This window comes from Schistocerca serialis, chromosome 9 (genome assembly GCF_023864345.2).
Source record: "Schistocerca serialis cubense isolate TAMUIC-IGC-003099 chromosome 9, iqSchSeri2.2, whole genome shotgun sequence".
In the NCBI taxonomy this organism is placed as follows: domain Eukaryota; kingdom Metazoa; phylum Arthropoda; class Insecta; order Orthoptera; family Acrididae; genus Schistocerca; species Schistocerca serialis.
Genome location: NC_064646.1, coordinates 285,140,036 through 285,163,503, shown reverse-complemented (window position 1 = coordinate 285,163,503; position 23,468 = coordinate 285,140,036).

Below are 23,468 nucleotides of genomic sequence, written 5' to 3'. Positions count from 1 at the left end.
ATTTTTGCGAAAAGGCCACAGAAAAGTTCTTTACTGTCATGAAAAATGTCTGAACAATATTGACAAATATGTAGAAAATAATTTTAAAAAATGATCTTTCTTTTAAAAATAAAATACCGTTTGAAAAGAACTGTTTTATGAGTTTTTTCCAAAACAGTACTTACTCTTTGGACATACGTTCTACATTTCCAAATGTTAAGGTCACTTTTTTGTTATAGTGTGATTTTAGAGAGAGTATGAAAGAGCTTCTCAGTATCCACCTAGTTTCTCAGTGAAACTCAAGTCGCATCAGCACTTAGCATTAATCTTAATTGAGTGTAAATGTGCTGTGCTTTCGTGTTGTTATAGTGACTAACTGCAATTCATAGTTTGTATGCATACCAGGTGCGACAATAAAGTAATGAGACTGATTTTCTTTGCAAGATGTGGCAACCCTGCAGGCTTGCATAGGCACAATATCTTTGACCTTGGTCTTTAAGCTGCTTCTAGTCTAAGAGGCACATCGATGTAGCTGCTCAGTAGTGAGGTGTGTTGTAATAACTTAACATGTGTTTGTGTCTCTCGTCACGGAAATGGAACCGCATAATATTGCGCAATGGTATGCCATTTGTTTTTGCGTTAAATTGAGTGAAAACGCGACGACAACTTACAGTAAGCTTTACAAGGCCTTTAGAGGAGGTTATGTCAAATGCTCAAGTTTTTCATCGGCATAAAATATTTAGTGAAGGCAGAACGATTGTTGAAGACTGCAGTGGACGACCATCAACCTCACGGACGGATGTCAACTTGACCAGGGTGCATGAACTCGTAATATCTGATCGAAGATTATACATGAAAATGATTGCAGAAGAACTGAACATCAATCGAGAAACGGTTCGTCTAATAATAACTGAAGATCTTGCTATGAGAAAGATTTGTGCAAAAATGGTCCCCAAAAATCTCACACCATAACAGCGAGAAACACGGAAAAATGTGGCAACCGATCTGTTAGAGCAATCGGAAATCAATCCAAAACTGTTTAGCCCTGTTATCACTGATGATGAAGTTGGTTTTTTAAGTAAAATCCAGAGACAAAACGCCAAAGTTCGCAATGGTGCTCAAAGGGATCACCCAGACCAAAAAAAGCTGGCATGTCAAAGTCAAAAGTGAAATGCACGCTTGTGTGCTTCTTTGATTGCAAGGGAATTGTTGATAAAGAGTGGATGTCTCCTGGACAAGCAGTTAACCAAATTTTAGAAAGACTTCGTGAAGGAGTTCTTCGTGTCTGCGCCAACGTCGCTGATAATTGGATTCTGCATCACGATAATGCGTCATTCCATCTGCTCTGTCAGTACAGCAATTTTTAACCTCAAAACAAATTTCAGTATTACCATAATCACCTTATTCACCAGATATCGCTCAGTGCGACTTTTCTCTATTTCCAAGAGCCAAAACGGTGGTCAAGGGACACGATTTTCAAATAACACGAGATGTCCAAAAATCTGTGACGAGGGTCTTGGAGAATATTACAGAAGATAAGTTCCAGAAATGTTACCATCAATGGCAGAGGCGCTGGAAAAAGTGTGTGTAATCACATGGAACTACTCTACCGTATCTTCTTTCGCCGTCGGCGTTGTCGTGGTTACCGTGAGACACCGTTATACCAAGAGGAAAGGCGCGTCGATCTTAGAGCATGAGATATGATGACCTTAAGCCATTGACAACACACAACGGTCACGGTAGCACCTGATTCCAGAATAGCTGCAGTAGTTAAGATCTACGAACTATCCCCTGTTGACCAGGTCCCCAAAACTTAACTCGTAACGAGATCCCTTCAAAGCAAATTGTCTATAAAGGCTTCGTACAACGAGAATAAATGTTACGGTTGATGGAATAATAACAGATACGACCAAACTGTCTTGTCTCTTCTGCTTTATTTAACATAACTTCGTTCACAGTTTCATTTCGCATTCACCACTCATTCACCGAAACCCTTGGATGAACAGTTTTGGTTGCTTAACACCAACAGTCAATGATAATGATACAGTTTTTCTCCTTTTTATAAATTGAAGCCCGCTCTCCGTGATATAATTAAAAAAAAACCGGTTTCAATTCCGCGTCCCTCATGAGATGCGAATAGACTTATCCCGGAATTGACCGCCCTGTAGGTGTACTCAATTTAATGACCACACTTCACTGTCCACTATTTCGCGTAACTGAATGTCCATTTGTTAGTCTGATTATACACTGTAGCTATTTAAAATTCGCCCCTATATTTTTCACAACGCACAATTAGCACTTCGTTACTTGTTTTCTTTTTTTTTTTTTTCTTCTAAGAGTAAACGGAAAAAAAAGCCGTATCATCGGCTTAGTCGATATAAAGCAAAACACCTTAATATGCCCAATTTTACCTCTTCTTATAGGATCGGCTACCTTACTCATTAATTTATTACATATTATTTCCAATAACGCTAAACAGGTATCGCCGTTATATTTTAATTGTATTCAAAAGCATGTTACTACTATTATGACCGACCAAATCGTAACAAATCGCGCGGCGTGCGTTTTTAACGATAACTTTACGCTATTCAAGTTCCGTTACAGCTGTCTTGACTCGTAACGTTACACTACTTTGAAGAACACAACACTAACCTTGACTAAAATGGTAAACAACATTTTTTTTTCACGTCGGCCTCATTACTTTATTGTGGCAGCTCATACATCTGATATGTTGAAACTAGATGCTTTTCTACATACTGTTTATTGCGACCAATATCGCTTACTCTCGTGTACTGAAATATTTTGAACTAGCTGCACCAACGATCAATTTTATTTTAATGCTTATTATGAAAACTAAGGCACTATAGGTGCGTTTGTGTTAGTTATTAAGGGCTTTCCAGACAGCCATTAGAGACTTGTGTCGCCGTTATATAGATTCTGAAACCTCAGGATGTCTGCTGGCAACTTCCCCTAACGGGAATGTCACATTGATGTACATTTCCCTGAAGAATAATCTGCTGGAATTGCAATTTATCTTTCCCAGGACAAAAAAAAAAAAAAAAAAAAAAAAAAAAAGAACGTCGCTGACGCAAGGACGGTGTAGTCTGATCGATAGCGCAACTGTCTCCATCTTGACCTCGCTGATTCTGCTGCATCATGCTCACTGTGGTAATGGCGGAAGCGTCAACATATTCTAATTTTTCATATTGCTGCCACAATAAGAAATTGCTAGCATTTATTTTTTTACGCCCCAATCGAGATAAATTAGTCGTTCATAATTTAGACTGCTACCTTCTAATTTATGACGTTGCCGTTCATCTGCATAAATAAAGTTTCTGCATACGTCATACGACGAGCTACACAAATGTCTTTGTACAAAACTTCGATAGCACTTCGTTGCTAATATGTAATCTGGAATAATTTGCTAAAGATTCTGTAAAGTTGTAGTACGTTCCTAAGCAGATGTTCATAGCAATACAGAAGAAAATTATACCAAATTCGTGACGTAAAAAGGACATAAGGCTAAAGCGAAGGAGATTTCCTGCTCCTGATCATTGGACTTAGACACTCGGAGTGACATATTAACAAAATATTCTTCTTCCACAGAATTTACGTGTTTTTTGCGTACATGATGTACGCACCATTTGTCAACGCTTGGACGGGACGTTGCATTCGACCCATACACTGCCATAATTTAGGGGTTTATTTGGCTGTAATTAAGACGTATTGACCATAATAATCGTGCTGTCCCACGCACTTCAGCTTCGGAGTACGTTTCCAGTTGGTGCTCCATTTCCGTTGCTCACTCTGATGAACCTGTTACCCTACCGCTGCAGAACTGCGTCTACACTCTCTTGACAATGCACCAGTCCTGTTGCACATGTTCTTAGTGTGAGATGAGACGTCTAACTATATTCCTAAAGTCCTTACGTACATACAAAAACAGGCTGGTTTTGGTATTCGAGAGCATTTACCTCCTTCTGCTCATCCAGAACTACGTTTCCCGTGGTATCACTAGATCGGTTAATGAATATCAGACGATTCCTCCTAAAATGACAAAGACAATTTATTTCTCCGTCTAGGTCCAATCGTAAATTGTGCTCCGTGCTAATAATCAAGCCACTGACTGGGCGTTAAATCGTCTGCTTTCGCCCTTCGCACACAATGCAGGAAACTGAAAATTCCGACAGAAAAGTTTGAATTATCACATTACGTTACTGGCCTGCCAACTAATAACCTTTCATTGTGTTGCTGTATTTTGAGAAAATTGGCTGATCTCTCAGAAGCTGACAACTATATACAGCAGCACTCTTTGATCATGAAGCTGCAGGAAATGAAGTATTTTGTGATTTACTCTTCATCTCAAAACTATCACGTCTTGAATTTGTGAGATCATGTAAGGAAATTGCAACTGTGTTGCAGCTCTCCAGATTTCGATTTAATAATTGGACCGCTTTTCGCTGCTGTCTGCATAATTAGTCTTAGTACTTCAGCACTTGCTTCAATGAAGCTGGTATTTTGTTTTTTACAGCTTCATACCTATACATCTCATCACGAGAATTTGCGTAATAGTAACGTCCCGTCCAGTCCTGCGGCGAACCCTCGTTGAACGCTGATTATGCAAGTCAGCTTAACGTCTGTAGGCTCCAGACGCACAGAGCAAATAGACAGCATTTACGTGGTTATCTTTTTATCGTCTGTTGGAAACGTCTTGTAAAAAGTAATATACCTAAGGGGATGGCAGGGATCATTTCGTGATGACAGTACAGGACGTTAAATACAACCACAACATTAACTGAATTTTCCGTTTGTGCTTGATAGAACATAACAACAGTATTAAGAAACAATTTCCTTATGGTTTGTAGAACATTATTTATTTGACCACACATCGGATTATATCTTCTTCGAGCACAGTCAAATGACAACTGAATGTTGCAACCACACATTGAATAACGTGAACTTACATATGTATTACTGATACAGATGCAGGAGCAACATACAACGGTGAGACGCCGAGTATTGCCAAAGGAAAGTCTTCCTGTCATGTTGGTTACGTATCAATTATTAAATTTAATAAAAATGAAAATACAATTTTTATGTTACGTCGAAATCGCCAAATTTGACAAAAATCGAAAAATAAAACTGAACTCACCAATTGTGAACTAACGTTTGCATAACTGAAACTTAATTTAATAGTGGCAAAAGAGGATATTGTGTTCTGAGATGGCATGCTGTGTCGAAAGTTTGATTTCAAATATATTCAGTAGTGTCATCTTTATGCTTTCCTTAACGGTGAGCAGAATGTCACATTCTACACTGTATGATTGATTTTCTGTTAAAAGATGTTCCGAAAATCTTGAATCTGTTTCTCATAGCCTCTAGTTTTCGAAAATACTCATGGTGCCAGATTATCCCCCATTTCATATGTTGGAAATATTTCCAATAGCCTCGCAGAAATGTTAAAGTTTATTTACAACAGTAACAGCATTGTTAAATTGCTAGTCGCAAGAGAAGTGTGTCAACACGAACGCTCAGAACCGCAAACCAATTTGTTAAAATATAAATCACTCATCCTAAAAACTATGGTATCAGCCTTTTGCACGCAAATAGCACGCCTTACAACAACAGAATAAATGAATTATCAAATGTTCAAATGTGTGTAAAATCTTATGGGACTTAACTGCCAAGGTCATCAGTCCCTAAGTTCACACACTACTTAACTTAAATTATCCTAAGGATAAACACACACACCCATGCTCGAGGGAGGACTCGAACCTCCGCCGGGATCAACCGCACAGTCTATGACTGTAGCGCCTTAAACCGCTCGGCTAATCCCTCGCGGCAATTGAATTATCGCCTATTGAAGGTCTAAGAGAGGAAATTTGGTAACGCAAGGGAAACACGTCGATATAATAGCGCCACAGTGCAGGTGATATTAACAGTGTTTCATTTTAGTGTGAAACCACGGCAACACCTCGCATATGGCAATGGTGTTGCCTATAGCATCTCGTCACCCATAAGAAATGGTCCCTTTGAACACATTATATAGAACTTCTGTACCCTCAGAGTCTTTTGCAAGGCATGCCTGAAATACTGAAGCTGTCGATAGCGGTTTCCGCTATTTGCGTCAGGGGTAAAATTACAGGCTGCCGAGGTTATCACGGCGTGACAGCGGCTTCTGGAATCTTCCAAGCTAGGGCGGAAATGACACACCAGCGGCAGAGCCCGTTTGGCAGCATCTGGCAGCATCTGGCAGCTTCCATCCAGCGCAGGATTAAATGACACGAGATAATGGCGCCACGTTTGCCACTCCTGTCTCCCAGTAAGCACCAGGTACCCATTTTTGGCCTCCTTTACGTGTCTAAAGCCCACCTATATAGTCTGCTAAATGGGTGTCCTTGGTATCGTTTGAAAATTATTGCATTTTAATCTAACCTTAGCAGCCTGTTGTATAAAGAATACTTGTTTTAAAATTGCATTTTTTGATCGTCTCAACAATATGTTCACCCGCCATCGCTAAAAATACAGACATCGTCTCTTGGTCTCAAATATGTCCCCTTGAGTCCAGTCTCGGTCGGTGAGAGTAATGGAACACCTGCGTGGGGCTAAGTGATAAAATGCTGATAATGATGCAAGGATGCCACTAGGAAATCTCATCCAGAGCTATGAGGGGTGAACACTTGCGGATGCGACAGTAAGAAAATGACAATTCCAAATGTTGAAACTATAAGGGGTGATCAAAAAGTTTCCGTTGGAAGATCACACTGATCCCTTGCCTAAATGTCGGTGGCTGTTTACTCCCGTCGGAGTAGCTCTTGGTTGCATACACGCTACAGTAAAGCCGTCAAATGTAAACTTTTATATGATCTCTCGGTGTGAAAGATGTGTATAATCTTAGATATAACTAAAATATCTTTGCTTGTCTCGTTCTCTTGGGTGAAAAGTCGTGCAAAGATAAAACGTGTGACCTCCAGCGCTAATCATATAAATAAAAGTAATGAAGAGATTACTCAACACAAAGCTTTTTCTTAAGTAGCTTATTCAGATTTCCCACCACACTAAAAGTTGATTTTCCCGCCGGGTGGACAGGTGAACGCCGCAGTAAAGTGATGGAGGGGCAGGAGGCAATTTACTCTCGTTGTGTCGCGATCAGCATTCACCCACGTCTGCTGCCAGTGCTTCCTATTATTAAAAATACGTGAAAAGGGGTCGCAGTTGAAAAAAAAAAAAAACAAAGATTATCTCTCTCCAGAAGTAATGTACCTGCCTGCAACGCTTCTCGGACATCGAAAAAAACTGATTGTTTTGAAGTCCGAATTGCTGAAACGTTTGCCTGATTCAGCTGACGAAGTTGTGCAGTATTTAGAGGAATATTACTGTCAGTAAACAAATTCCAGGGGTGGAATACAATACATTGAAAAACCATTTCATAGAGTATACAAAAACATATGAAACTAAAAACTCTTTCCCTCCATGATATTTTTATCTATCACTCGTTTTGCATTCATCAAACTGAACATTCATTGCACCGGCAACGGGGAACTGCTGTATGCAAGATAAAATTCTCTGATCACTTTAATAACTGAAGATGGTCATCTAAAACGGTCACAGTGAGCTTGATCAGTGATCTTTTCCTACCATTAAGCACAGAACCCCCAGTCATATCTCACAAATCAATGTGCAGTGTTTCGTCTTGTTTAGTAGTTGGGAAAAGACTGTCTGTAATGTACTATTCCCTAGCATTCTTGAAATGTGACATGACCTACAGAAAGACAGAAGGCAAATGTAGTCTCGTCAAATGTTTTTTTACACCATTATACACTGTTTACAATCACAAGGCTAACCATTTCAAACATGAGTATTTTGTTTGTTAGTTTTTTACTGTGGCCGAGCTCACTAGACCTCTATTGAAGCCAGAACTCACTTTTGTGACAACTGTCTCTGTGATGAAAGCAAAAGTAAACATTGCTGTACAGTCACCGTGTAATGGCACGCGCTTTTGGTGTTAATGTTTAGAGAAAATACGCTTTGGAAATTTTATTGTCTTTTTACATCATTACTTTTAACTGAATCAGCCTTTCGAACTACGATGTATGACATAAAAATGATGTAAAAGAAAGTACTGAATGACAAAGCGAAATATTTACATTTATAGATTTTTTAATTATAATTTATAAGTAACAGAAATTCGTCGATCAAAATGTGCATTTTTTTAATTATCAGTTTCACAGTATAACTTATTTAAAATAAAAATAAATTCCACATAAAACTGTACAAATCATGATTTATTGCTATTTAGTACCCAGTTTCTAATACATAGACATCATCTGGCTAATTTCTGTTAGTAACAAGATCATAAATCGTAATATATACACTCATGGAAATTGAAATAAGAACACCGTGAATTCATTGTCCCAGGAAGGGGAAACTTTATTGACACATTCCTGGGGTCAGATACATCAAATGATCACACTGACAGAACCACAGGCACATAGACACAGGCAACAGTGCATGCACAATGTCGACACTAGTACAGTGTATATCCACCTTTCGCAGCAATGCAGGCTGCTATTCTCCCATGGAGACGATCGTAGAGATGCTGGATGTAGTCCTGTGGAACGGCTTGCCATGCCATTTCCACCTTTCCATCTCAGTTCGACCAGCGTTCGTGCTGGACGTGCAGACCGCGTGAGACGACGCTTCATCCAGTCCCAAACATGCTCAATGGGGGACAGATCCGGAGATCTTGCTGGCCAGGGTAGTTGACTTACACCTTCTAGAGCACGTTGGGTGGCACGGGATACATGCGGACGTGCATTGTCCTGTTGGAACAGCAAGTTCCCTTGCCGGTCTAGGAATGGTAGAACGATGGGTTCGATGACGGTTTGGATGTACCGTGCACTATTCAGTGTCCCCTCGACGATCACCAGTGGTGTACGGCCAGTGTAGGAGATCGCTCCCCACACCATGATGCCGGGTGTTGGCCCTGTGTGCCTCGGTCGTATGCAGTCCTGATTGTGGCGCTCACCTGCACGGCGCCAAACACGCATACGACCATCATTGGCACCAAGGCAGAAGCGACTCTCATCGCTCAAGACGACACGTCTCCATTCGTCCCTCCATTCACGCCTGTCGCGACACCACTGGAGGCGAGCTGCACGATGTTGGGGCGTGAGCGGAAGACGGCCTAACGGTGTGCGGGACCGTAGCCCAGCTTCATGGAGACGGTTGCGAATGGTCCTCGCCGATACCCCAGGAGCAACAGTGTCCCTAATTTGCTGGGAAGTGGCGGTGCGGTCCCCTACGGCACTGCGTAGGATCCTACGGTCTTGGCGTGCATCCGTGCGTCGCTGCGGTCCGGTCCCGGGTCGACGGGCACGTGCACCTTCCGCCGACCACTGGCGACAACTTCGATGTACTGTGGAGACCTCACGCCCCACGTGTTGAGGAATTCGGCGGTACGTCCACCCAGCCTCCTGCATACCCACTATACGCCCTCGCTCAAAGTCCGTCAACTGCACATACGGTTCACGTCCACGCTGTCGCGGCATGCTACCAGTGTTAAAGACTGCGATGGAGCTCCGTACGCCACGGCAAACTGGCTGACACTGACGGCGGCGGTGCACAAATGCTGCGCAGCTAGCGCCATTCGACGGCCAACACCGCGGTTCCTGGTGTGTCCTCTGTGCCGTGCGTGTGATCATTGCTTGTACAGCCCTCTCGCAGTGTCCGGAGCAAGTATGGTGGGTCTGACACACCGGTGTCAATGTGTTCTTTTTTCCATTTCCAGTAGTGTATGTGTAAAATTACCTTATAATGGAGACTGACAAAGCTTTATAACATCCACGGTGAAGTGTAAATGACAGCAGAATTAATCAGGTAATACTTTCCTGTATGTATTTGTCAGCTGAAGATATTCAAGACAATATCTGACTGGCTAGCTGTATGGCTGGGATTACGGGAAGTTAGGACCTAGCCATTATGTCCTAATGTGCAGAACAGTACAATAGGTAAAGTTTATCCTGTGCAAAGATAGGACTAAAATAGATTGAGAAAAAGGTTTACTATATGAAAATTATAAAACATGTGTGCATCGGAGAGGGTGTATTAGATGTTCAACAAGTGTAAATTGTGTGGGGTGAGAGGCTCGAGAGCGGTGATCGGATTTCGGAAGCAGCGAGGGAATAGCGATTTGCGCACGCAGACAGACAGGCAGACAGACACTCCCCCCTCCCCACCCCTCCCCCCCCCACCCACACACACACACACAAAACTATTCAACACGCATACAAAACGCGTACTCGCACACGCAGTCACACACACACATACACACACATTAATAGGGAAAAAATAGCTGTAATAACAGTTTGGCTTTACTCTCAACCTACACAGAACACTAAGGTGCTGTTCCTTTTGTGAAGTTTACAAAAGTGGGTGGAAGCAACAAAAATACAAAAGCAGCGTAAGAGAAAGGGCGTTAAGAAAAGACGAAAAACTGAGAAAAAGGAACGTTTTGCCCAACCTCAGCTTCCGGTAACAATGAAGGTAAGAGCAGTGCATTTCAGAATACGTAAACAAAAGGCGAAAATGCCATAAGTAAATTGTACAGTAACATTATAAAGAAACACTCTTTCAACCAGTAAATATCGAAATGTAGTGTGATATTGTCTATGTCATAGCTCCAGAATGACCACAGAAGACGCTTTTCCGATAAAAGCAAAATGCACCTCGAGAAAAATACTCTTTCTGACTAGTAAGGCTAAGATGGAAGAACCAGTATTAACATTTTAATTATTATTTTGCTTTCTTTCATTCTAAGTGAACTGCGCATTTATGAGCTCTGTTCTCCGGTAGGCCTGCTGAAACGTGGTCAGCGCTACGTCAGTACACGTATGTGGTCACCAAGGATCTCAGTACTACATTCCCTGAACAAGGACAGGTTGCGCCACGTTGGAGCCCACTAAGTTCATTCTCAGTCGCCTTAACCACTTACCAAGACGTAACATTAGATACGACTATGAGGGTCCACAGCGACACAAACTATTCAGTGGAAAAGGGGACATATTTTCTCCACGTTTGCCCCACGTGATTAACAAAAGATCCTCAGTGTTGGCACTTTTTGAAATACTGACACTACATGCGTTACAAACATTGAGATACATTCTGGAAGTTACTTATACCGATTAATATTATTTTTCATGTGTTATGGTACCTGCTTTTCCTTTCAGACGGTCCAGGTTCCAGTTGAAAAACTGCTATATATATTTACTGGTCATTTTTCTTCTGGGTTTTACACAACCACTTTTTCCTTAATCACAATTGATTTATTTGTATACTTTACTCTTAATTCTCCTTGACATATTTGCAAACTATAAAATATTGTAACGACTTTACAATTTTGCACTCAGTGCTGTTTCTGGCCTCTTCCCTTTTTTCTTGTATTTTGGGTATTTCTGATTTTGGGAACTCCATGCTTTGTACATTTTCTTTATTACTGTAGTGTCTCCATTGCAACCTTCATTGCGTACGTCATGTTCTCTTTATTCCAGCTTTTCAGTGCACATTAATAGCTGACAGTTTCCCAGCTCTTGCAAAATGAGACCTCACATTCTCAACGAAGTCTTTGTCAAACTTTCTCCCAAGTGCTTGGTAGAAACAAAACTGCACATACATTTAATCTTAGATTTTCATAACACAGTTTTAAACAACAACATTTTTAATGAAATATTGAAAAAATTCTTAACTGTGTGATTTGGTCTGGTTTCGATTCTGGGATAAATTAAGACCGATCTTTATTAAAAACATGTTTTACTGAAATAGTACATTTGTTTTTTCTTCCACTGTTACGTTTACCAAACGAAACTCTTATGAACTATGCTTACAATCACAACATATATTTACTTCTGTGTACCATTAATGTATTTATATTTATTGTGAGCTGTCTACCAGTCAATCATACACCGATAATTAGAAGTCTCTGGAAGTATGTTAGTTCAGATTTCACAGCGGATCAACGTAACACCACACCTGGCGACTCACACTGGAAGTACAGGAGACAGTCGCATTTGTTATTGTAAAAAGGGCACATAAGTGACATCTTCAACAAACTGCATATAGTCAGAAAAATATGTGCTGAAATAATTTCTGTATAGGATGTATTCATTTTGTCTAACTCCTCCACTGTTTCTCAGTTGTCCATATTGTATTAGTTGGGCTTTCCTACGTGCTATAACATCGTCAGTTAATATGAGAAGGATTAATCTCGCAAATTGCTAAGTTACGTAAAAGCATCCCAGCAATAACAGTTTTTCATTCCTTCCTTGTTTGGTTTTCTTAATCTTTTATTTCAGCAGACAACATTAAATTGTTTAGGCTCTCAGTTTCTTTTTGATTTCGTATTCCACGAGTTTTGAAGCAAACAGGTTATTCATTCAATATGGAGTCAATGCAGAAAAATTTGTATTTTATTCCTTAACAATTTTTCAATCATTCTCCAATCTCTTCCATTACAAAAAGTGTCCGTCTTTTCTAATTAGCTTTTGAACATCATTTCCTATATATGTCTTCACATACTTATGTTATGCAGTGTCCATCGCAATCATGATAATAAATTGCCAGTCAATATACAGAAAAAAAGGAAAAAAGTCTGTAGAGATATGGCTCGACCACTTGCTTGCCATTTTAGGAAGACCACGTGAAATGTGTATCTTGAAACCTCCGGCAGATTAAAAATGTGTGCCGGATCAATAGTTGAGGTCCGAGGCCTGGCAGCGATGCTCCTTTCTCGCCTCACGGAGTCATGAAAGGAAAGGGGTCTCACTATATCAAGAGAGCTTTGTTTGAACATATTTTAACCATTTATTTGTATATGAACGTATATTCTTTTTCACTGGCTGAGTCGTTTCCACGCAAATTAATGAAGGGGGACTCCCTCTAAACCGTTTCCTTGAATGATCAATTATGTTCCGTCAGGCTTCTTCAAATGTGCCTTCTAGTTCTCGGAACGCCCCAACGGGCAGGAGGATCCTCAAACAATGCGCCAAAATAATTCGCTAGTCGTGAGTCGTTGTCAGGTGAAACCACAAGTCGAGAGAGCTATCGGGCGCGGCATGCAAAACGTAATACACAACCACGCCCGTCAGCCAGTTGGCGGCGTCCGTTCTGGCGGTGGGAAAGTAAACAGTATCTGGGAGTAGGAGTTCGTCCGGCATGGCAGAGTATGGCTGTCACCGCAACAGGCGCGTCAGAATACGTTATATAATATCCCAGCAGCTGCCCATTGCAGACGTCTCAAGTCGTGTGCGTCCGATTCGACGACTGCGCAGTGCAGAGCAGCCACAAAGGGTCGACTGTGAGATGGATGTAATGCAGGGGATGGCGTGTGGGTAATTTGCCGTTCACCACCATATACCACAGGGAACGAGCGTACCTGGTGAGGTAGGGCGTGTGGACAGCCCGCCACACCCTGGTCCAGCGCATTGTCGGGTGCTGCTGTTCTATCTTGCTGCGGGGTTGTCCTGCTTGATAGAGGCGGTTATAGTCTCTCGTGCTCGGCGCTCTCGTCGTCGGTAGATCCTCGGTCATGTAATTCAGTTGTACCAAGAAATCTCGGATGTGGGCGAAAGATGGGATTATATGTGCCATGGCGATCAAAAATCAAGAACTCAGGACTGCCAGTCTGAAGCAGCGTCCCCATCAAACAGATACCAGTCACGATCCATGCGAGCCGCGTAGACCATAGGTATAGCGCCTGCGCACGGTTGTGGACACGAGTGAACCCCAGGCGTCCCGCCAGTTGTGGCCTCGTTAAAGTAGTGTAGCGGACCTCCACTCACAAAACGTCTGTAAGCCACCTGGAAACTATGAAACTATGGGCCACGGTGACCATTAACGGAAGAACGTATGCAAAATAATTAAGTTTGGACGCTAGGTAAGTGTTGACGTAACGTATCCGGAGAATTATATCCACGTAGCGGAATTTTCTGTCACAGAACAGCGTAAGTGTCCATTGTAGTAGCCGGTGGTATGTGGCCATAGTAGTTCAGCAAAATGTACTGCAGGACTACACTCCCAATGAGTTCATTGTGGGAGCTATCTGGAAGGGAATCGCTGTTGGGCGGAGAAGACCTCTTCCGACATTCGTGTAAATCGTCTTGCACATGATGACGACACGCCTGATACAGCGACGCGGCGACGCAACCACTGAAGCGTCGCTTAGATTTCGTCGGCTCCGAGAACACCAGGCCATCAGCGAAGCAACTGTATTAAGACGTCACATTTCGAATGGAGATGCCTTCCAGTTGTTGTGTAAGGCCATGTAGCGTGGGTTCGAGGGCTGCCGCGAATTAGATTTCTCATAGAGGACATCTCTGTCACACTGACTAGAGGTCTGCATTTCGATGAAAACAACTGCTCGAGCATTTCCCATTTAGTGGCGCTGCTCGACGGCTGGGAAAGGCCCACGCTGCGATACGGCTGCGGCCGTCTAATGCACCATGCGGCCGGTTGCCCTCCACCTCTCGGTTATCGGTTGGACTGTCGAGCACTGCCGGGCGCTCGAGCGTACTCACATTCTCTGCCGGTGACAGTACAGCCGCCGCGCGCTCTACAGTGCCGAATCGCATTAGAAACCGTGTGTAAACGCAGTTGACGACCTGGCTTTGAGCAGCGCAGACAGCGTTATGGATAAACCAAGTATAGGTCGTATACGTTCCATTCATGAAACGAAGAGAAGTATTATGGAGAGAATTAGGAGCGGCTCATTAGTCCTGAAGAAGAAAGACATGTCGGAAGAGGAGGCGAAAAGTGAAACTTGGAAATCGTTTGCACTTGTAGTGGACCCTGTCACGCAGGCTTCTGCTGGTTTCGTGCAATGTACCACATGTGATACCATACTTTCGTACCAGTCAAGCACAACAGGTATGATTCGGCACTGCAAAAGTAATGTGCGGAGCAGAAGTCCACCGGCCACTTGCAGTACCAAGTAGCATAAAGAAAGTTGTTGTTGATAGGTTGGTCGATATGAGTGGAAAAGATTTGCTACCATTAATACTTATAGTAAGATTGGCTTCAAGAATTATTTGCAGGAGCTCATCAATGTTGGTGCCACTTACGGCAAAGTCAGTATAGAAGATGTTCTTCCGCACCCTACCACTGTATCGCGGCATATTAAAGAAAAGGCAGACAAAATACGGGTGACAATGGTGACCAAGCTAATATGTGCCTTAAAGAACAAAACGTGCGCTTTAGATGCTGATCTGTGGTCTGAGAACTACAAGAAGAGAAATGTTTTGACTGTGACGTCGCATTATGTGAATGATGAGTGGCAGCTAGAAACGCTTGTTTTGTTAACAACCGAGTTTCCGGACTTACCTAAGACAGGAGAGAACATACGGCACGAAATCGAAGAGCGGATGCTTGAGTTAGGAATTAACAAGAATTTCTTACGAAATGTTACTTTGTCACCGACCAAGGACCTAATATGAAGAAGGCACTTGAATCTTACGACCGTTTGCCTTGCTTTGATCATTGCTTGATGACTGCGCTTCGTTACACATTTCAAGAGACGTTTATAGAAGACGAAGCCCCTGAAATCCTGTCGTGTCTACTATCAGCAAGAGCTATAGTAGGCTATTTGAAGAGATGGGGTCACTCGGGGCGTCTGCGGCACTCTGTGAAGCAATAAGCTGTAACTCGGTGGATCAGTGTACTGTTAATGCTCAATTCCGTCATAAGTCAAATCGACGATATTCGAGATCTACCAGAATCCCGGGGGCAAACGACACTCTTAGAAACCTTCCAAGAAGGGTGCGTACGAGACGTTGTCGCTTTTCTAATCCCTTTTAAAGAAGCGAGTTTGGATTTGGAAACTGCAAAGATAACAACGCTGGAACGTGTGCTGCCGTGGGGTACAAGTGACTGTTACATCATTGTGAACCAATAGACAGTGACAACGAGGTAAGAACTCCTTCTATAGGTTACGATCCTTTATAGAACTGTTGAATTATCAGAGTGCAGTTATGTATATTGGGCTTCCTTTTCAGCTCATGGCGAAAATAAAAAGGAGAGCAGCATACTTCATCACAGAGAAGTGCAAAATTGAGGCTATCCATTACGTTGCAACGGTTCTATGGCCATCACGGCGTCATTTGAAGAAACTCAACAGCAGACGAAAAGCAAGCCGCGTATGCTGAAGTTCGACGATTGTACTCGGAACTGCCCGTAAATGGTAATGTTCATTCACTGAAACCAATTAGTAAACGAATGTTTGTTTGTCTAATCTGCCATCTTTCGTTAGATCAACATTTATTACGTCTACAATGTGATATTTTTTTGAATGGTTTCGCAGCTTAAACATTCGACAATGCGTTTTGATGTAATTTGTGCGAGATATATAATATGTCACCGTAAACATAGTCATTTAGTAACCAGTAATACTAACTACGGTGTGACAGGAATATTTTACGGATGTTTTCATTCACGTTTAGAGTCCATTCAAGCAAACAGTGACCAAGTTCTTCCCATGAAAAAGTCAAGGATGGACTGGAGTTCGGATGAGGACGACGAAGATGGACACACAGTACTATCAATGAACTCGACAGGTACCTTCGTAAGTAGGCTGTTTTTTTGGTCACGCATGCTTCGGAATCATAAAATCAAACCTGTTTTTATTTCATTGTACTCACCACATTGTAACCCGTCTGAAAGGATTATGAAAGAAATCAATAAGCTTTGCAGACTTTATTGTCACAGAAAGCATCAGCATTGGGACAGATATTTACACTTATTTCAAAATGTGCTGAATGAAATGCCTCATGATTCCACTGCTTTACCACCTACTCTTGTACTGAAGAATGAAGAAACACCGAACAGAATCAGAGAGCTTGTACCTTTCCCGAATACACGTAAACTTCGACACAAGGATATAATTGATTTGGCTATTAAAAACATAAAATCTGCAGCAGACAAAAGGAGAAAACTACACGGTAAAGCAAATGCAAAGAAATTATACATTGGTCAGAAACTTCTCATTAAAGCTCACTCATTATCACATAAGAAGAAACACTTGAGTCACAAATTCTTTCTAGTTTACAATGGACCTTACAGAATCCGACGTATACCACATGATAATTGCGTTGAAGTTGAAACTCTGCGTACTAGGAAGAGTAAAGGATTGCACGACATTTCACATGAAAATCCGTTTATTGAAAGATAATCTGCTTTTTAACTTTGTCTTTGCCATATAACTTTTCACGTTACATTACTAGTATGCTTGTCAGACTTAGAATCCGTTAACATGCAACAATGTTTGAAGTTAAATATCCAGTCAAGAACTAAGAGAACTTATTGAAACAGAAATTACGAATGCATTGTTATAGTGAAAAGACGTCACAGTGTTATTGTGTGTGTACATTCTTGCTTGCTAGTTGCACGATTACGTAACGACTATAAGGCTTACATACTTAGAACATATACTGGTACTGCTAATGAGATTTTAATGCAACATTTTGGTTTACTTGAAAATACATTCTGGATTTAAAGTACTTTCTGTGAGATACCAGACGACACAGTCGTTAGTTTATGTGACAACTACACGGTTTTATCACGACGCTACTAATGAGTGACAATTTACAATGTTGCTTTTGCAGTGTTTCTGTTTTATATCTGTACAGTTTTTCTGCATTATTTTGGAACGTAAAACATGTTTTAGTAGTAACTTTTGTGGTATAGCAACAATGAGACAGCCTTTTTCGTGGCACAACAATACGTTACTGTACAGTACTTTCTTCATCACGCCAATAAGCATAATAACTACGCTATCTATACGCAAAGCATTTCACTTTTGTTTATCATGAGGTAAGTACATTGACTTCTGCAGAACTTAGCTTTCGGAGGACGATAACTACGACACTTCCACAGAGATTATGTTGCAACAAGACGAACAGTTTAGCGCTACAGTACACGTATTTGACTGATTAATTTTATACTTGAAACATTTATTTTTAAAGATTTTTAAATTACAAGGAAAGTTTTCCGTGATACATCTCATTCCATTGCTGTAATCTGTAACACCTGAGGGTATAATTACATTAATCCTCAGGGGGTACACGCCTACTTTGTGTACCATGTGTTTGGCAAGCACAAGGAGCCCTAGCTAATATGGAATTTGCTTATACAACTTTACACATCGGTGCCATATTCCTCTAATACAGAATTACACAGCTATCTGATTCTTTAACAGAGAAACAAACATTTTTTTTACTACATCAGTGACAGATGTTTACGCAATTACACAGTTGGATTACTTCACACTTACGAAATTGTATTTTGTCTGTACTTTGTGAACTGTTCATATTTTTTCAGAATCATTGTGATACTATGAGAGTGTTGAATGATGTATTTGGTATGAGATCATGATTTTTAAAGTACGTTTGAGGTAGGTGACACTACTGAAACGAGCAGAGAATTTTCTTTAGGTTTTGACATTATTGCAGAAAGCTACGACGTTTTTGAGATTTGACTGGGGTGTTATGACATTATTACGACGACGATGTGTATTATGCTGTTGAGGTATGTTTATGATCAATAAGCTGATGCTATATGAGGAATTTGATTATGCTACATATCAGTTATGATGAAATATTGTAGAAGTGTCGATGATATGTATATGTATAATAAGGTAAGGAATAATGAGTAGTGGTTAGGGACTCTGATTTGTGGAAAAGGTTGTTGGAAACCAAGAATCGTGCTTTAAGTTATGAAATGTGTCTAAATGCATGAATGTATCACAATGCCGACGAATATTTTTTGGACACTGTTATTTTGTTTCTACACATTTGTAACGCAAATTCTCAACCTGTGAATTTTTTTATAAGACTGCCACTGTAGCGGAAACTGCTGTCGTAAATATTTCAGTAAGAAAGGTAAGTGACCTTGATGTAATGCGTTTTGGGCGCCCAGCTGAGAGGTAGTCGTCTGACAAAAGAAAGCCATTAGGCGCAAAAAAAAAAGAGGCCATTATCCTCGCTATTGACATTTCTTTGTCGAAAGCATCGCAAATACGACACGCTCAAACTTGAAAATATATGATAACACTGTGGCGCTCTTAATTTATGACATGTACTAAAATGCCTAATGAAATGATGAGCTACATTTTACATCTATTGTCTTTCTAGTTGAGAGATTGCTCATTTTGTTTAATATCTGGTCTCGAGCTGTGTTGCAGCATTGGTTTTATAAAATAAATTTAAATGCATCTGCTAATGTGAACACTTTCTGTCAACAGATCTATTAAATAATTATTTTCTGATCCACATTATTCGAAAAAGGAGCTCTTGGAATGGAAAGAACAATAAGAAGGGACCAATAACAGTAACTGCATATATAATTTTCTTTTCAAGTGCTTGGTAATTTTTTTGTACAATTAGTTTTTGTGGTGCACCACTTTAATTATATGGACATTAAGATGTGAATATACATTTCCCTTATCTGCATTGTTGTCTTTAGTGTACTATTTTTTTTTTTTTTTTTTTTTTTTTTTTTTTGCTTGAGCTATATCATGTTTAGATACAAGTTATTGCATTTGCTGCTGCTGTTTGCCAGGCATAGTGCTACTAAATTTCACTTTACATTACTCTGTTAAGCCAGTTTTACTACTGATTTATTTTTCTTGTTGCTGCACATTGGCTCATATTAGTTGTAATTTTGCATTTTATCTGTTGATTTAGATTTACTGCTGCTTGCTTTGCACTCTGCATTTTTTTGTCATTGCTATTTGCCCCGTTCCTTAGTTTAGCATCTGAGCTCAGTAGATTTAAGTTAGCTTATGATGAGGTAAGCTATATGTGAGAACAAGTTGTGATGAACTGGAATAAATGCATTGAGAAGCTATAAGAAAATGATTTGGCCAAAAAAGAATTTTGAAAGAGGATGTGAACAGAATATAGAAAGCATGCTTGGATAGGACTTTTTTGGTGGAAACAAATGTTGAAATCAGAGGAAAGATCTACAGAACGAAGTTTTGGGTTGGACTGAAGTACCAAATGTCACACTGAAAACGAACCCTGTCTTTCCTTTTGTATTATTTCGCTATGTTTTTGTGTACCATTGTGTATTTGTGTTCTTCCTGTCTTTATGTGTTTAGCTAATAAGATTTATGTTGTAGAATTTCTCTAATACTCAGCTACATTTAATCTGATGAGGAATACTGTTATCCTCAAATATAATTTGCATTTATAATATGTTATTTTCTTTTGTAAAGATGTTTAGACATTATTAATTCTGTTCTGTTTCAATTATCATGTGTGAAATTAATGTTTCAAAAACTATTCCCATTATTTTATTTATTTACTTATTTCATAATTCCTGTAACACTGATGTATATGTTTATTTCTATTATTTTGTAAAGTCTGTGCTACTACAAATGTTATCTGTACTGTTATGTTCTTTAATGATGTATTTTGTACCTTTGTAATTGTATTCTTATGTTGTAATTGTATAGACACCAGTTCTTCAAATTAGGTTACATTTCACTGCACATGTTTCTGTTGGCCATAGTAACACACAATATGTGAGAAGTAGGAACTGTTAGTGTTTGCACATGTGTTACTAATTCAGCAAGGGGCTGGATAACAGCATTGCTGGTTCTAAGGACAATTCCAAAAACTTTGTGAGTGCACAAGTGGTGGTTATGGACTTGCTATATTATCCGCAAGACTCTTCAATGGTGATTGTGCACCTGCACAGTCACAACAGATGGCTGCTGGCCATCTCTACGAGGACTACAGTGAGTCTGCATCTTTGATGACCCACCAATACCATTATTTCTACAAGGACTGCAGTGGGTCTGCACCTCTGGTGGCCCACCAATACCGTAATCTCTACCAGGCCTACAGTGGGTCTACTCTGTGATGACCTGCCTATCAATATTCTTCAGAACTTCGAATGACTCTGTTGTGGGTTTGCTCTATTGTGACCCATTACTTGTCTGCATGTCGAGAGTCAGCACTGTCTTTCCGTTGGAAGGACAACACTACTTCTTCAAGATTGCATGGAAATCCACTACTTCCGTGTGCATTTTCTTTTACTGCTCAGACATTGAGAAAAACACTGCAATTTCACTGTGATGAATGATCAGGACTGTCTTTATGATGGACTGTGAGAAAATTTTAGCTTTTGACCAACATTGTATCAATAAGTGTGTGCATTTGATGTCTTTGTTATTGTAATTATGAAAAATTTTATCAAATCATTATTGGCCACTGCCCAAAACAATTTGTAAAATTTTTTGTGGGGAGCATGGGGGCTATGTAAGTTGCTGTTTAGGTTTTTATATTGGCAACGTTACGTAGCGCTCTGTATGACAATCACTGGCTGTGCTGTGTGCAGTCTGTGGCTAGTTTGCATTGTTGTCTGCCATTGTAGTGTTGAGCAGCTGGATGTGAACAGCGCGTAGCGTTGCGCAGTTGGAGGTGAGCCGCCAGCAGTGATGGATGTGAGGAGAGAAATGGTGGAGTTTTGAAATTTGTAAGACTGGATGTCATGAACTGCTATATACACTCCTGGAAATTGAAATAAGAACACCGTGAATTCATTGTCCCAGGAAGGGGAAACTTTATTGACACATTCCTGGGGTCAGATACATCACATGATCACACTGACAGAACCACAGGCACATAGACACAGGCAACAGAGCATGCACAATATCGGCACTAGTACAGTGTATATCCACCTTTCGCAGCAATGCAGGCTGCTATTCTCCCATGGAGACGAACGTAGAGATGCTGGATGTAGTCCTGTTGTAAGTAGGCTGTTTATGTTTTCTTTATGTAAGTAGGCTGTTTAGGTTCTTATGTAAGTAGGCTGTTTATGTTTTCTCTATGTAAGTAGGCTGTTTATGTTTTCTCTATGTAAGTAGGCTGTTTAGGTTTTTTTATTGGTAACGCCACCTCTGATATGAAAATCACTGGCTGTGCTGTGTGCAGTCTGTGGCTAGTTTGCATTGTTGTCTGCCATTGTAGTGTTGGGCAGCGGCAGCTGGATGTGAACAGCGCGTAGCGTTGCGCAGTTGGAGGTGAGCCGCCAGCAGTGGTGGATGTGGGGAGAGAGATGGCGGAGATTTGTAATTTGTCATGAACTGCTATATTTATATATGATGATATCAAGCTGGCAGTAGTGGCGCTCGCTGTATTGCAGTAGCTTGAGCAGCGAAGATTTTTGTGAGGTAAGTGATTTGTGAAAGGTATAGTTTAATGTTTGTCAGGGCCATTCTTTTGTAGGGAATTTTGAAAGTCAGATTGCGTTGCGCTAACAAAATATTGTGTGTCAGTTTAAGCACAGTCGTATGTATAAATTGTTGAAAGGGGACGTTTCACTGTGGAACGGCTTGCCATGCCATTTCCACCTGGCGCCTCAGTTGGACCAGCGTTCGTGCTGGACGTGCAGACCGCGTGAGACGACGCTTCATCCAGTCCCAAACATGCTCAATGGGGGACAGATCCGGAGATCTTGCTGGCCAGGGTAGTTGACTTACACCTTCTAGAGCACGTTGGGTGGCACGGGATACATGCGGACGTGCATTGTCCTGTTGGAACAGCAAGTTCCCTTGCCGGTCTAGGAATGGTAGAACGATGGGTTCGATGACGGTTTGGATGTACCGTGCACTATTCAGTGTCCCCTCGACGATCACCAGTGGTGTACGGCCAGTGTAGGAGATCGCTCCCCACACCATGATGCCGGGTGTTGGCCCTGTGTGCCTCGGTCGTATGCAGTCCTGATTGTGGCGCTCACCTGCACGGCGCCAAACACGCATACGACCATCATTGGCACCAAGGCAGAAGCGACTCTCATCGCTCAAGACGACATGTCTCCATTCGTCCCTCCATTCACGCCTGTCGCGACACCACTGGAGGCGGGCTGCACGATGTTGGGGCGTGAGCGGAAGACGGCCTAACGGTGTGCGGGACCGTAGCCCAGCTTCATGGAGACGGTTGCGAATGGTCCTCGCCGATACCACAGGAGCAACAGTATCCCTAATTTGCTGGGAAGTGGCGGTGCGGTCCCCTACGGCACTGCGTAGGATACTACGGTCTTGGCGTGCATCCGTGCGTCGCTGCGGTCCGGTCCCAGGTCGACGGGCCCGTGCACCTTCCGCCGACCACTGGCGACAACATTGATGTACTGTGGAGACCTCACACCCCACGTGTTGAGGAATTCGGCGGTACGTCCACCCGGCCTCCCGCATGCCCACTATACGCCCTCGCTCAAAGTCCGTCAACTGCACATACGGTTCACGTCCACGCTGTCGCGGCATGCTACCAGTGTTAAAGACTGCGATGGAGCTCCGTATGCCACGGCAAACTGGCTGACACTGACGGCGGCGGTGCACAAATGCTGCGCAGCTAGCGCCATTCGACGGCCAACACCGCGGTTCCTGGTGTGTCCGCTGTGCCGTGCGTGTGATCATTGCTTGTACCACCCTCTCGCAGTGT